Below are 12,792 nucleotides of genomic sequence, written 5' to 3'. Positions count from 1 at the left end.
ACAGAGAATTCCCCGGCGAGAGAAGTTCTCCCGAGATCGAGCTAATCAGCTAGGTGCCGAGGTCAGTTCGGCGATTCTGGTGAAGCAGGGTATCCGATGAACAGGTGCGCCGATGACTCGCGAATAGTGGTGTCTCGTCGCTGCCTATTCAGTCTAGTCCCCAGCGGTGAATCTAGCTTACGCTAACGGAGAGTTCCCTGGCGAAAGAAGTTTTCTCAATATCGATTCTTCTTTGGTTTTCGCTATTTTTCTATCGGAACAACCGGTGGGGTGCCGTGGTCGGTCTGGCGAATCATGGAGCGTGACGTCCGGTTCGCTGGCGTTTCGACGACCCATACTCGCTGCTCTGTTGCAGTCTATTCGACTAGTCCTCGACGGTGGATCTAGCTTATACCTGCGGAGAGTTCCCTGGCGGTGATTGCTCTCCCGAAACCGTTGTTCGATGTCCATTCCGCTGTAAGACGGTCATGATCTACATCAACGGTTCTCAACCTTTTTCGTAGATATCACACTGGGTTGCTTCGGACCCCCACAGATAAACATCAATTTTATATGCTATGAATATGTTATTTTCAATTTGTTAGGAAACAAGATTTGAATATTTTTCTTCGCGGACTCCCAGCAATGACTTCGCGGACCCCAGGTTGAGAATCACTGATCTACATCATATCTCTGTTTACTGCGTTCCACGTCTCTACGTCGCTTGTCATTCTGTAGGCTACAGTATCCGGGTTGATGTCCGGTCCTCCCGTTTTAAGTAGCTCCCTGCACGTCACTTCAAACCTCGGACATTCAAAGACGCTCCAGACACAGTGTTGACGTTACGTACCCACACTGATACTCCTTAAGCAGCCATGGTTCGGTAGGAGATGTTTCAGGTGGAAGGTCATCTCTCCGTGCTTTCTATTGACCCACGTCGACAGGTTTGGATGAGCCGGTAGGTCCACTTTCCTTTCTCCGTATTATCCCATTCCTACTGCTGCGTCATCATCGAATCGATTCTCATCATCTTCCTCACGTTTCTGACGTTTCATTGATTGTAGCACTTGATATCCTCCGTCAGGGTAATGCAGATGGGGATCATCTCGGCGTCAAGGCATACTGCCTCCGGTACGTAATCGCAACTCGTACGATCAGCATTCGAAGCGTCCTGTTCAGCTTTTCGCGGTTTCACTTGGTTTTCAGCGCCGCACCCCAAGCAGGAGCCCCATATCGCAGTATCGATGACGAGACACTCGATAAAGACCCGACATTTCGCATGTGTAATCAACGTGATTGTTAAAGCTCAATCAGTCGTCGAATATCACTCCCAATTGCTTCAGTGCACGCTTCGATGCATTCACAAGCCCTTCGATGGTGATCTGTATCCGCTGAACCGCTTTGCAGTTGCTGTGCAACAACAAATCCGTCTTGTAGTGAGCTATTTGCAGCTTGACCCATTCATCCAGCTCTCGATCGCATCTATTGTCTCCGTCACCGACACCTCTATTTCTTCAAGTGTCTCACCGTTAGTGACACATCGTTCACGAAACCAACGATTTTCACTTTCCTGGGCAGCCGCAGTGTTAAGACCCCACACTGATAGAATATATTCGTAAATCGCTAGGAATTAATTTCGTACAAACAACTTTCATAAAATATACGAATTTTTCGTACATATGATGAATCGTTCGTAGTTCTATCGAAACACTTATTTTTTATTACGAGTTTTTCGTGAAAACCACGAAATGACTTTCGTTAGCTTATTACGAAACAGCTTCATTCAGCAAACGAGTCGTTCGCTGTTATATACGAATATCTTTATAATATTTACGAGCACCATTCGTCAAACCGTCCATGCCAAAAGAGCAATATGGAGCCATTGTTGCTATTCGTCAGATAATTGTTGTTGTCTGACTATTTAGTAGTTGTGTCCGTGTCCGCCTGTTGCAGGAAGATTTCCTGAACCTTCCAGTTGATTCAGAATCTGGAGCAGTACAGAATCAGTTAAGCCGTCGCGTCCGTGCTGTCAAACATCGATCCTAAAAGATCGTTTCGTTTCTTTCACGAAAAATAATGTCGATAACTTTCGGGCAATGTAAACTAAATAAGTAAAATTTACGAAAACTTTCGTTCATCAATCAAGCGGCCATTTCTTCGTATCACAATAAAATCGATTTGGCCACATCGATTTGTTTAAATAAAAAAGACATCGATTCACATTCGATTATCCCAAAGGTATCAACGAAGCCTTGGTTCAGGGGGATGGATGTGGGTCGGGATTTTATTCGTGTAATGTCCCGACTTATGTCCAACCACTACACCTTAGATGCACATTTGCGGCGTATTGGGCTTGCGGAGAGTAGTCTGTGCGCTTGTGACGAGGGCTATCATGACATCGAGCACGTTGTCTGGGTATGCGCCGGGTATTTGGACGCTAGGTCTCAGTTAAAGGATTCCCTTCGGGCCCGAGGTAGACCACCCAATGTCCCAGTCCGAGATATGCTGGCAAATCGTGATTTCCACTATATGTCCCTTATTTATACTTTCATAAAAACGATAAATATCCCAATTTAGCTCCTCTCTTTTTATTTCTCGTTTTTAGAAGTTTCCTCTTGCCGTGTGGAACCGATAAGCTTCAGACTGCCACTATGTAACCGCCATCGCCCTTATCACTACGGGATCTGAAGCGAGAGCGACTCGAGGTCCGAAGGATTCCCTTTGAAGGATTCCCCGCGGGTCCGAAGAATACCATCCGCCAATCCGACCTACTAGACTGAGGCGCAAATTTGTTTCGCTGATGTCCCGTTTGCCCGAAAGTTGCAAGTTTTGCTCTTCTCTACCGGTCACCATCTACGCCTTCTCTCCCCTGTCCTTGATACAACTACTTCTACACCGATTTTGGAAATGACCAAGCATAAGTATCCGATAAAAAATCAAATTTGTATTCCGTATTCCTAGTTTTAAGATAGTTGTAATTTGAACTCTTTGTTAAAACTATTGTCCCCCATCTTGTAAATAGAATTGTATTCCTAGTTTTAAAACATCTGTGAAATTTTTCATAAATATTTGTTCCCCCTTTTGTGTACCAAACTATATTGTTAGTTTTAAGATAACTGTAAATATTTCCTAAAAAACTATTACTATTGAATTCCTTGTTTTAAAATTTTTCATAAAAAAAAAATCTTTTGCCCCCTCTCTTATATATAGAATTTTTTTTTTTTTCTAGTCTTAAGATAGCTGTAATTTTTTTCTCTTTTATAAAAAAAAATATTTCAACATTGTAACCTCCTAGTTTTAAGATATTCAAAATGTAAAAACAAAAGAATTCGGCACCGCCAAGCTAACGCATTTGTGCCTATCAAATAAACGAAATGAATAAAAAAAAGACATCGATCCGAAAAGATCGACTGAAAACAATAAGAGACTAATAAATACGAAAACTTTTCTAAGATAAACGAAAAGATTTCGTGCGACCAAAGAAATCGTTCGTAATATACACAAACGTTTATTAAAATAAACAAAACATTTCATTTCATTCACGAAAAATAATGTCGTTATCAACGATAACATTCGTGCAGTGTACATTAAATGTGTAAAATTTACGAAAGCTTTCGTTCACCATACGGCCATTCTTGTTCATGAATTGAACGAAACTTACTATTTACAATGCACGAAAATACTTCGTTGCAGAAAACGACGAATGAATTCGTGCATTGCATGATTCATTATATTCACAAATTTATATTATCAGTGCATCCTAAGTGTTGGACAGAGAATGGAGCCCTGAGTAACGCCCGCTGCGACTCGCATTGCCTTCTGCCCATTTGTTCGTCTGGTACATCAGTGCTCTACTCTGGAAGCAGCTCTTCATGATCTGGCTCATTCTTTTATGTCACGCTGCAGCATTGGTCTATTCGAGGCTGGATGGCCTCGTGACTTCCCTGACTTTGGCTGCAACATCAGGTTCTGCACCTTCCTCATTTCGGGGATTACCATCGTCTAAAGACTTCAGCAGTAGCATCAAATACAAACTATTATTATTATTATTATTACATATTACATATTTGTATTTGGTAGCATCCTGAACATGTTCGGATATGCCAGGATCGCAGCTTTCAGCGCCACGGTTGGTATTCCATCCGGACCGAGGGTTTGCTTTGATTTTAGTCACATCTACGCGTCTTTGAGCTCGTCGTTAGTCACTTGCCACTCGACTGTGTTACCTCTGTCTTCTTCGCCGTACGGTGTCGGTGACCAGGCAGTTGAATCGTGATTCGGGTAGAGACCCTCAACGATTATCTTTAGCTTACCCGGGCATATTTCAGCTGGTGTCGACGGACCATCGTCTTCGTCATGACGAATCAGCACGCGTCCCCCAGGGATTGGCGTTTATTTCTCAGCACAGCTACTTATGGCAATTGGCTTGCTAAGCTTGATCTCCCGTTTTAAAGAGTCCCTACCTTCTAGATACGTCGCTTGCGCTCTTCTCTCACTCTCCGATCTTGCGCTCTGAGCCCGCCTTCTGGCTCTAAGACAAGCAGCGTGTAGCGTACTGAGTTACTCATTTAACCAGTAAGCTGCACGCCGCACAGTGGCTGGAGGCTGGCCAAAACCTCAAAAATTTATTTTTGAAATATTGATATTTTATATTTTTCCTAAATTTCTTATGTATTGTACGATGTGTATTCAAAATTTTATGATCATTGGATAAGAACACGATTTTTAACATGAGTTTAAACGTAGCAAAGTCCGGAATTTTTAATGATTTTCATTTCCGAAACCACCATTGCTCTGTTCACTTCAAATGCATGTTGCTCTTTTGATTTTGGTCCGATTTTAGCACAACTAGTTTCATTGTGTAGAGGAACGAAAGAGCTTGGTTAGTGAATTAAATACATTTGGTAAATTTACTTGGAACTATGACTTTTTAGTTTAAATATGTTTGAGGGGGTCAGATAAAAAATACTTTTTCCACTAATGTATTCTGTACAAATTTCGGAATCATTTCGGAACGGCCACATAGTATACATTCTATGGGAAATAAGCTCTACTTTTCGAATATCATGGTCTCGTTCTGCGCCTAGGTGCGCAAATTTTTTTAAGGAGATTTTAAGGCTTTGTTGCTGATATGGAGGCGCATGGTGTTTTGTGTAAAATAGTCTGACAATCTACAGTAAACCAACTCGTTATACAATGGATTTAAAGTAGTGTTCTTCATTTTTTATGATATTGCTGACATTGGTGAACAGTAACGGAAAATCGGTCATGAAAACGGAATCATAGTTATAAGAAAGGTTCAATGACACTGTATGGAAAAATGCATTTAATATTTTACGACTTTTGACATCAAAAATGAGCTCAGCACCTCAAAATTAGCTTAAATTGTGATTTTCAGCCAAATTAGGTGACATTTGAGGTTTTGTCCGACTTTTGTTTGAAGACCCGCCACTGTGCGCCGCCTACTGCATGGTCCTAGTTCTCATGACATTGTAACGTCACAAGCCGTCACAATCCTTCTTGTTAGCCGTCAGCCGTATCAACGTACTTGATTCCGTTGTTCGCCGAAGTAACTCAACAAAGAGGTTTTCGTTAAAGGCTTTCGTCTTCCATTTTAGCTTGCCGCCCGTCCTTCTTCGTGCTGCGGCAGGGTTCCATTGGCCGATGCGGTAGCGAATCGCCTGGTGGTCTCTCTGGGGATACTTCTCTCACACTCTCCAGTCCATGTTGGCCGTCAGTCAAAGACTACAGAATGTGGCGAAATTTCTCTCGGTACCGATATCCGTTTCGTGAACCATTAAGCTCCTAGCTCCTCGCTTCGCCGCGATCTGCTCGTTATAGTCCTCGGCGGTTGAGCTAGCCTCCACAATGTGCCGACAGGTAGGTGTCGAGTCTGCAGCCAATTTTCACTACAAGGAAATATTTTCACAAGATAACTTTTGCAAATGAAACTTTGAGAATTTCATTTAAAATATTAGGCATATTTTTGTTTAACATATTCAATTTTTTCAAATTTCTCCAAAATACTTCGGGGGGGGGGTTTCGTCCCCAAAACCCCCCCCCGCTACTACGCCACTGCATCCAGGACAGGATAATGCCGACGAGGAATTGCAGGAGGTATGTTTGCCACTAAGACGTCAAGGATATATTCCGGATGTGTTAGTTGCCGCACGAGACCATCGAACTCATTATGTCAGGTTGTTGCGTACTAGCTAACTCAGCTTACACCGAGCGTCACAATAGAGTTGCATTTTGCAGCAACAATTGGCACTGGAACTTAGTCTTTTGGAAAAGATTGTGCCGAAGTACCGTTATCTGCTGCGATATATCGCCCGCTGGGTAGTAAACCGCCAACCCATACATGCACAAGATCGCGTTGTGATAATTTACTGCGGTGAAATTTCGGGCCTTAGTAACGGCCACAGTAACACAGTATAAACTCTACAAATAGATCACTGTATTGTTTTTTATTATTCCTTAATTTCTTTCCTTATTCCTTCCATCTTTCTTTTAAACTATTTAAATGTGAGAAAGTATGTAAGTATGAGGTGCGTCGAAAAACGCGTGAGGGGGGGGGGGGCAAAGCCCCCTCTTGCCCCTTAGATTGCTACGGCTCTGCAGTTACATTTTGGAGCCATAAAAATTCATTTGCACTACTTCATGGTAGCGCTAGGCGACTATTGGCAAAACTCCACCTTTTTCCATCCTTTTACAATGTAGGGGAAATTTGGAACTCTCTATGGGTTAATTCAAAACGTTATTTTAAAAAAAAAATCAATGCAATTATGTTTACCTATGAAATCTTTTTAGGAAGCAAAAAAAAAAATGCGGTCAAAAACTTAATCTGGTTAGTCACAGCTGTCGTTTAATACATAATGTATTCTCCTTGCTGTGACGTGTGCAATCGCGTTCGCAAACGCAAGCCACTTAACGGTGGTTGATGGAACAGGCGGTCTCAATAGCCCCGTACGCTCGTTACATAAAAGTGGTAAGCGTAAAACACGTGGTATCTCCTTTAAAAACCTGTTTTAATCCACCTAGCGGTGCAATTGTGCCTTTCTCATTTCTCTAAACTATGGCACGGAGGCTTTTTATGTTCAACATAATCGTGGAAATGTCCATTACATTCTTAGTACACTTTGCACTTATACACAATGGCATGCCAGCCACAAACTTGATGAGCTACGTGTCGACGGTGAAACACTTGAAACAAAAAAATATCATACTCCATTAGCCTAATCAGCATTAGATCAATGTTATCTGCTTGCTAACTCATTTTGTCATGCGGGGATGGGTATGTGAGGAGGGCGAAAGTCCCATGAATGAACGACTCCCCAGCTTAAATTGGTATGCTTTGTAATATAGTGGTGGTTTAAAGATGATGGGGTTGAAAGGGAGGGGTATGAGGTGGTGGTCTGAGCGGTGATTTAAGGAGATTTTTAAAGGAGGGGAGTGAACAGTAGAGGGGGGGGGTGTAACCCCTCTCCGTAAACCATCAACTACGCCCCTGTTAAAATCCAGAAACCTTATGCGAGTTGAAAAAAAAATTTGGCCGGGATTAGGTTGACGTTTTTCAGAGTGATTGCATAACCTTTCTATATGAGAAAGGCAAAAATGTGCAAAATCCAAAAACGTGAATCTTCGTCAAATTTTTTTCGTGTTTGCATCAAATCTCGACGTTTTATGCACCTTGAATAAATTTAGCATCAAAAATAAAAATTCTATTTTTAATTTTTCCTATAGTTTTTATGCGAAATTTCTGTGTGGCCGCACTCTGAAACCCGTAATTCCGGAACCAGAATTCCGATCGATCCAAAATTCAATAGCAGCCGATGGGAAGGTTGCACCTTTCATTTGAGACTAAGTTTGGGCAAATCGGTCCAGCCATCTCTGAGAAAAATGAGTGACATTATTTGACACATACGCACATACATACACACACACACATACACACACACATACATACACATATAATCACACACATACAGACTTTTTCCGATCTCGACGAACTGAGTCGAATGGGATATGACACTCGGCCCTCCGGGCCGGGATTAGGTTGACGTTTTTCAGAGTGATTGCATAACCTTTCTATATGAGAAAGGCAAAAAAATTAAATAATGAGATTCAGCTGTCCAAATTAATGTTTTAAAATAGCAATTCCACGAATTTGTACGACAGCGAGAAAGTCTTACTATTTTCTGAGAAACCGAGGTGGTCTAAATTACCCCCACGATCTTAGTACACCCGGGTTCCCCTAGATTTTTTATCATTCTACTTATCTATGCGTGACAAAGCTGTTTTTTTCTTCTTCTACTAGTTAGGATAATAATAAACGACGCACGCATGAAATTTCTAGTAGGTAGGGTTTTTACTTACAGTTAATGGTTATTTTAGGCCGCTCAATTTATTTCATATTCTCGTAGCGAATACAATCGCTGCCTTTTAGTTGTAGCCTCAGCGAAGGTTTCAAACTGTTGTTGGAGTGTTCTACAATCTTCAGTAGAGCCGATGAGAATCTAGAGATCGTCTGTGAACATGTCTGCGACAGGCATGGAGTCTTCAGAACTAGAAAGCCGTCGTTGAAGTAAAGCAGAAACATCAAAAGTTCCCTGGGGCACTCCAGACGTAGAAATAAATGTGAGTGCCTGGCAATCTACAATGACAACCACTATTTCTCGATCCGTAGGACCATTGACTCCACATCTCTCCATTTTAGCAATTGTTATATCATGGTGCACTTTGTCCAAAGCGGTAGATAGATCTGTATAAATAAAATCGGTTTGAGCGCGATGTTTCAGACTCTCCGTTACGTAGGATGTTGGGTATAGCAAGTTAGTCGCAGTCAAACGCCCAGAGGTGATGCCATGTTGATCGTCTATTATGTACTGCTTGCAGTGAACCTGAAGTGGTTCCATAATTACCAGCTAGAACAACTTAGAGACAGCACTCCACGAAGTAATTCGACTGTAATTATTGTCGTCTCGCCCATCGTCGCCATTTCCCTATTCATGGAATGGGAACATGTTCGTGGACTTCCAGCAAGATAAAAAATTCCACGGGCAATAGCTGTGAAAAGCGGAGCCACTAAAACGTCGATGTGCCTTTTCAAAAGTTCTAAAGGGAAACTGTCGGATCCCGGATTGAAGGACGATTTTCTAGCAATCCGTCGATATAATTTTCCAAAAACGCATTGTTAGGTACCTAATAAGTCTCCTGGGGCCGTAGGCCCAGAATCACCTAAAATCTTGAATGGTGCCCGAATTCCAGTACAATTTTTAGTTGAGTATCCATCCCTACTTTCAATCTCTCTCCTCCCTTGACAATTGTGGAGTGCGCAGTAGTATATGTGGCTTCCAGTAATAACAAGTGTCGGATTAAAATTTCCTATCTGTCGTGCTTCGGTTTACGTACGGACCTGTTCAGTGTCGGTACTGATCAATAAACAACTTTGGATTACCAGGAGTTGTACCTTGAATGATGATTTGTGTCTCCCAGGCATAACCATCTATTAATTTTCTAGGCAAATTCGGCTGGTCCCGATCAATAACGGTGTTAAAACCCAGGGATGTCGCACAAGCCCAAGCTTTTGGATATCCGATATTCGAGTGCTCGATCGCCAGGCGATCCGGTACACTATCGGATCAATAGAAAGTCACAAACGCGTCTGACCCAATCAAACAAGCGTTGGTGAAAAACAACGAAGTTCGACAAGAGAATCTTCGCAAAAGCGTTGAGGCGTGAGTGCAATCACTTGTACTTCAATGCAGGTGAAGTGATAACGGCATTAGAAATAGCGTGCGATGCAACCATCCCATGAGAAGCTATACGAAGGTACAGTCGCCGCCCAGCCTTCTTATGAAACTCGTCGATTGCAGATCTATGGCGTTGAAAGAGCAGTTCCTTGACCAGCGTATAACCCGAGCAAATTCTCATGGGTTCAGACACCATACAACCCCTTAAAAAGACCATAATCATGGTCCGTTGCAAGTTTCAAATATGCAAAATATGGTTTTTATATGGATCTACCGGACCATGATGATGGTGTTTTTATGCGTTGATCCCATTCAAAATACTATCAAAATACCATGCAGTGGGGGTGAAATTGGACCATGACTAAGCTGACCAACTCTGACGGAAAAATCCGTACACTGTGCGGACTGTTTGCCTAAGCCTGGTGCACGATTTCGCTTCGTTGCGGTATGGTGTACGGATTTTTTACGTCAGAGTTGGTCAGCTTAACCATGACCATGGGGGTATTATGGGCATTTCATTTGTTCAGGAAGGCGACAAGAGCCGCACTTAACCAGGAAATAAAACTTAGTACAAAAGCCTTCCTAGAGGAGCTTTACTACAACGCCAATTCAAATCCGACGCCTGTAGAGTTACCATGGCGAAGATAAGAGGACTGGCCGTACCACAGGATAGGTACCCGGGGAGGATGAGAGTTATCGTAGAAGCGCTATTTCTACAGCCTGACAACGAAGATGAAGCTTGAGTAACCAACGAGAAGCTGATAGTGGTAGCAAAAGCCTTGACATGTTTAGGACCGCATTGCAAAAGTGTATCGACAATGGTAACTTCCCCGACATCTGGGAGTGACAAAAGCTGGTGTTGTCGCCGAAGCCAGGCAAGCCCCCTGGAAATCCTTAAGCATACAGGGCGATATGCCTGTTGAATACAGTCGACAAGATGAAAGAGTAATCCCTAACAGGCTTACAACATGATAGATCCACTGTGGACGCCATACGAACGATCGTGGAAGCTATGGAGGCTGCGCAGAAGCAAAAGAGAAGAGGAAACCGTCACTAGACGAAAAAAAAGCGCCTTCTACAGTGCTAGTTGGGCTACAATTGCTAATTCGCTGCACAGACTGAGAGTTCCCGAGTACCTCTGTAGGATTGTGAAGAGCTACTTTCAGAATCGGAAACTGATCTACGAAACTGACGCTGGAAAAAAATGTAACCGTAACAGCTAGCGCTCCACAGGTTTCCATACTCAATTCAATTCTTTGGAATGCTATGTACGACGGAGTGCTGAAGCTTCCCCTCCCCCCAAGGACGTGAAGATTGTCGGCTTTGCGGACGACGACGTGATTCTAGTGATCGACGAATCACTAGAAGAAGTAAAAGTATTCGCCACTGAGCTGTGGAAGTCTAGATGTGCTAGAAGAAACTGGCTTTAGCTCACTACAAAACTGAGATGGTTTTAATAAACAGCCGGAATGCAGTGCAGCAAGCAATACTTTCGGTCAAAAAGTGAATTATCGACTCAAAGTGGGAAGTTAGACACCTGCGAGTGATAATGAATGATTGGTTAAGCTTTAATAGCCATATTGAGCGGGAGGGCCGTAAAAGTAATCTCGGGACTATCTCGGATCATGCCCGACAATTCGGTGATCAGCAGCATCACATCGGAGCTCAGATACGAAGTACCTGCATGAGTGCAGACACTGTTGGAACGATTCCCATAAACCTACTACTCGAAGAAGCTAACGGGTGTTATAGGGATCGAGACACGAGAAGAGTCCGAACCCGAGCTGATACCTTGGGCAAGTGGCAACATCAGTGTAATAACGCTGTAAACGCTAGATGGATGAAGTTCTTGTCTGGTCCTAGCTGTTCCTAGAAGTATTTGAACAGGTTTGGCCACGCAAGATCGCCATTCTGCATCGCGTGCGGTAATGCAGAGGAAACGCTTGAGCACGTGGACTTCGAGTCGTCGAGGCACCGATGAACCGGAAGTTACACTCCAATCGGAATCGCCGGACCGACCTTTGCACTTGATAAGTCGGTCTACTGACGAGAGATAAAAGAGGCCAGTATGCGTGACCGAAGTAGACGAAATCCTCCGCCGAGGACTAGACTGAGCACACATGTCGTCAACGGTAGGCACCTAAGAACCGGAAATTATCCTCCACCCAGAATCGCAGGACTGACTCCGGCACATAACCGAAATCTCGCTCCCGTTTCGAGAGAACTTCGACGTCGGGCTATTTCTCCGTCAGAGTAGGCCCACCGCCGGGGACTAGTTCGAGTAGATCGTGGAGCAGCGCCGGCAAATGGTCGTCGCGGAACCTGTGAAATGGAAGTCACCCTCCACCTAGAATCTCAGGACCGACCTCGTCATCTGCCGAGGTAATATCGGTTACGGAAGATCTTCCACAACCGGAGAACTTTTCGTCGGAATAGGAAAGATACAGCGTCGGGAACTATTCCGAGTAGTCCGTAGCGAATCGTCGACGCACCAGTGAAACGCAAGAAAGCCTCCACCCGGAATCGCTGAACAGACCTCCGCACTCTGCCGGACAGCACCGCAGTCTCCCGGTTTCGAAAGACATTCTTTCGTCAGGGAACTCTTTGTCGAGGTAGGCTAGCTTCAGCCGAGTTGCATTGAACGCGTAAAACCACCAGTATAGGGTCGTCTGGGCACCAGTGAACTGGAAGCTACCCTTCAACCGGAATCGTTGGATATGGCGGTAATGAGACCAGCGAACTAGCACGACCAGCTAGAGCTGGAATCAGGCGGGGATAGGGGCACAGCCCCAGCCCAAGTAGTCATTTCTAGTTGAACCCGGGGGATCAGGCAAATGTCGAATGTGGAGGTAGAGGCGTTCAGAATCCCTCACTCTGGCACACGATGGACGAAATCGGTGGTATGGTCTAACTACTGAACGTATGCTGGGTCATTTTCCGATATCGACGAACTGAGTTGAATGATATATGACACTTATGGCGTTTTCGCTTGAACCCGAAACTGAGTCAGGTTCTAACCCCAACCGCTGTCAGTTCATACATTTTGACAGCAGTTGAGGTT

This window comes from Topomyia yanbarensis, chromosome 2, assembly GCF_030247195.1.
Source record: "Topomyia yanbarensis strain Yona2022 chromosome 2, ASM3024719v1, whole genome shotgun sequence".
In the NCBI taxonomy this organism is placed as follows: domain Eukaryota; kingdom Metazoa; phylum Arthropoda; class Insecta; order Diptera; family Culicidae; genus Topomyia; species Topomyia yanbarensis.
The sequence above is the reverse complement of the archived record's forward strand: the minus strand, read 5'-3'. Positions refer to the sequence as shown.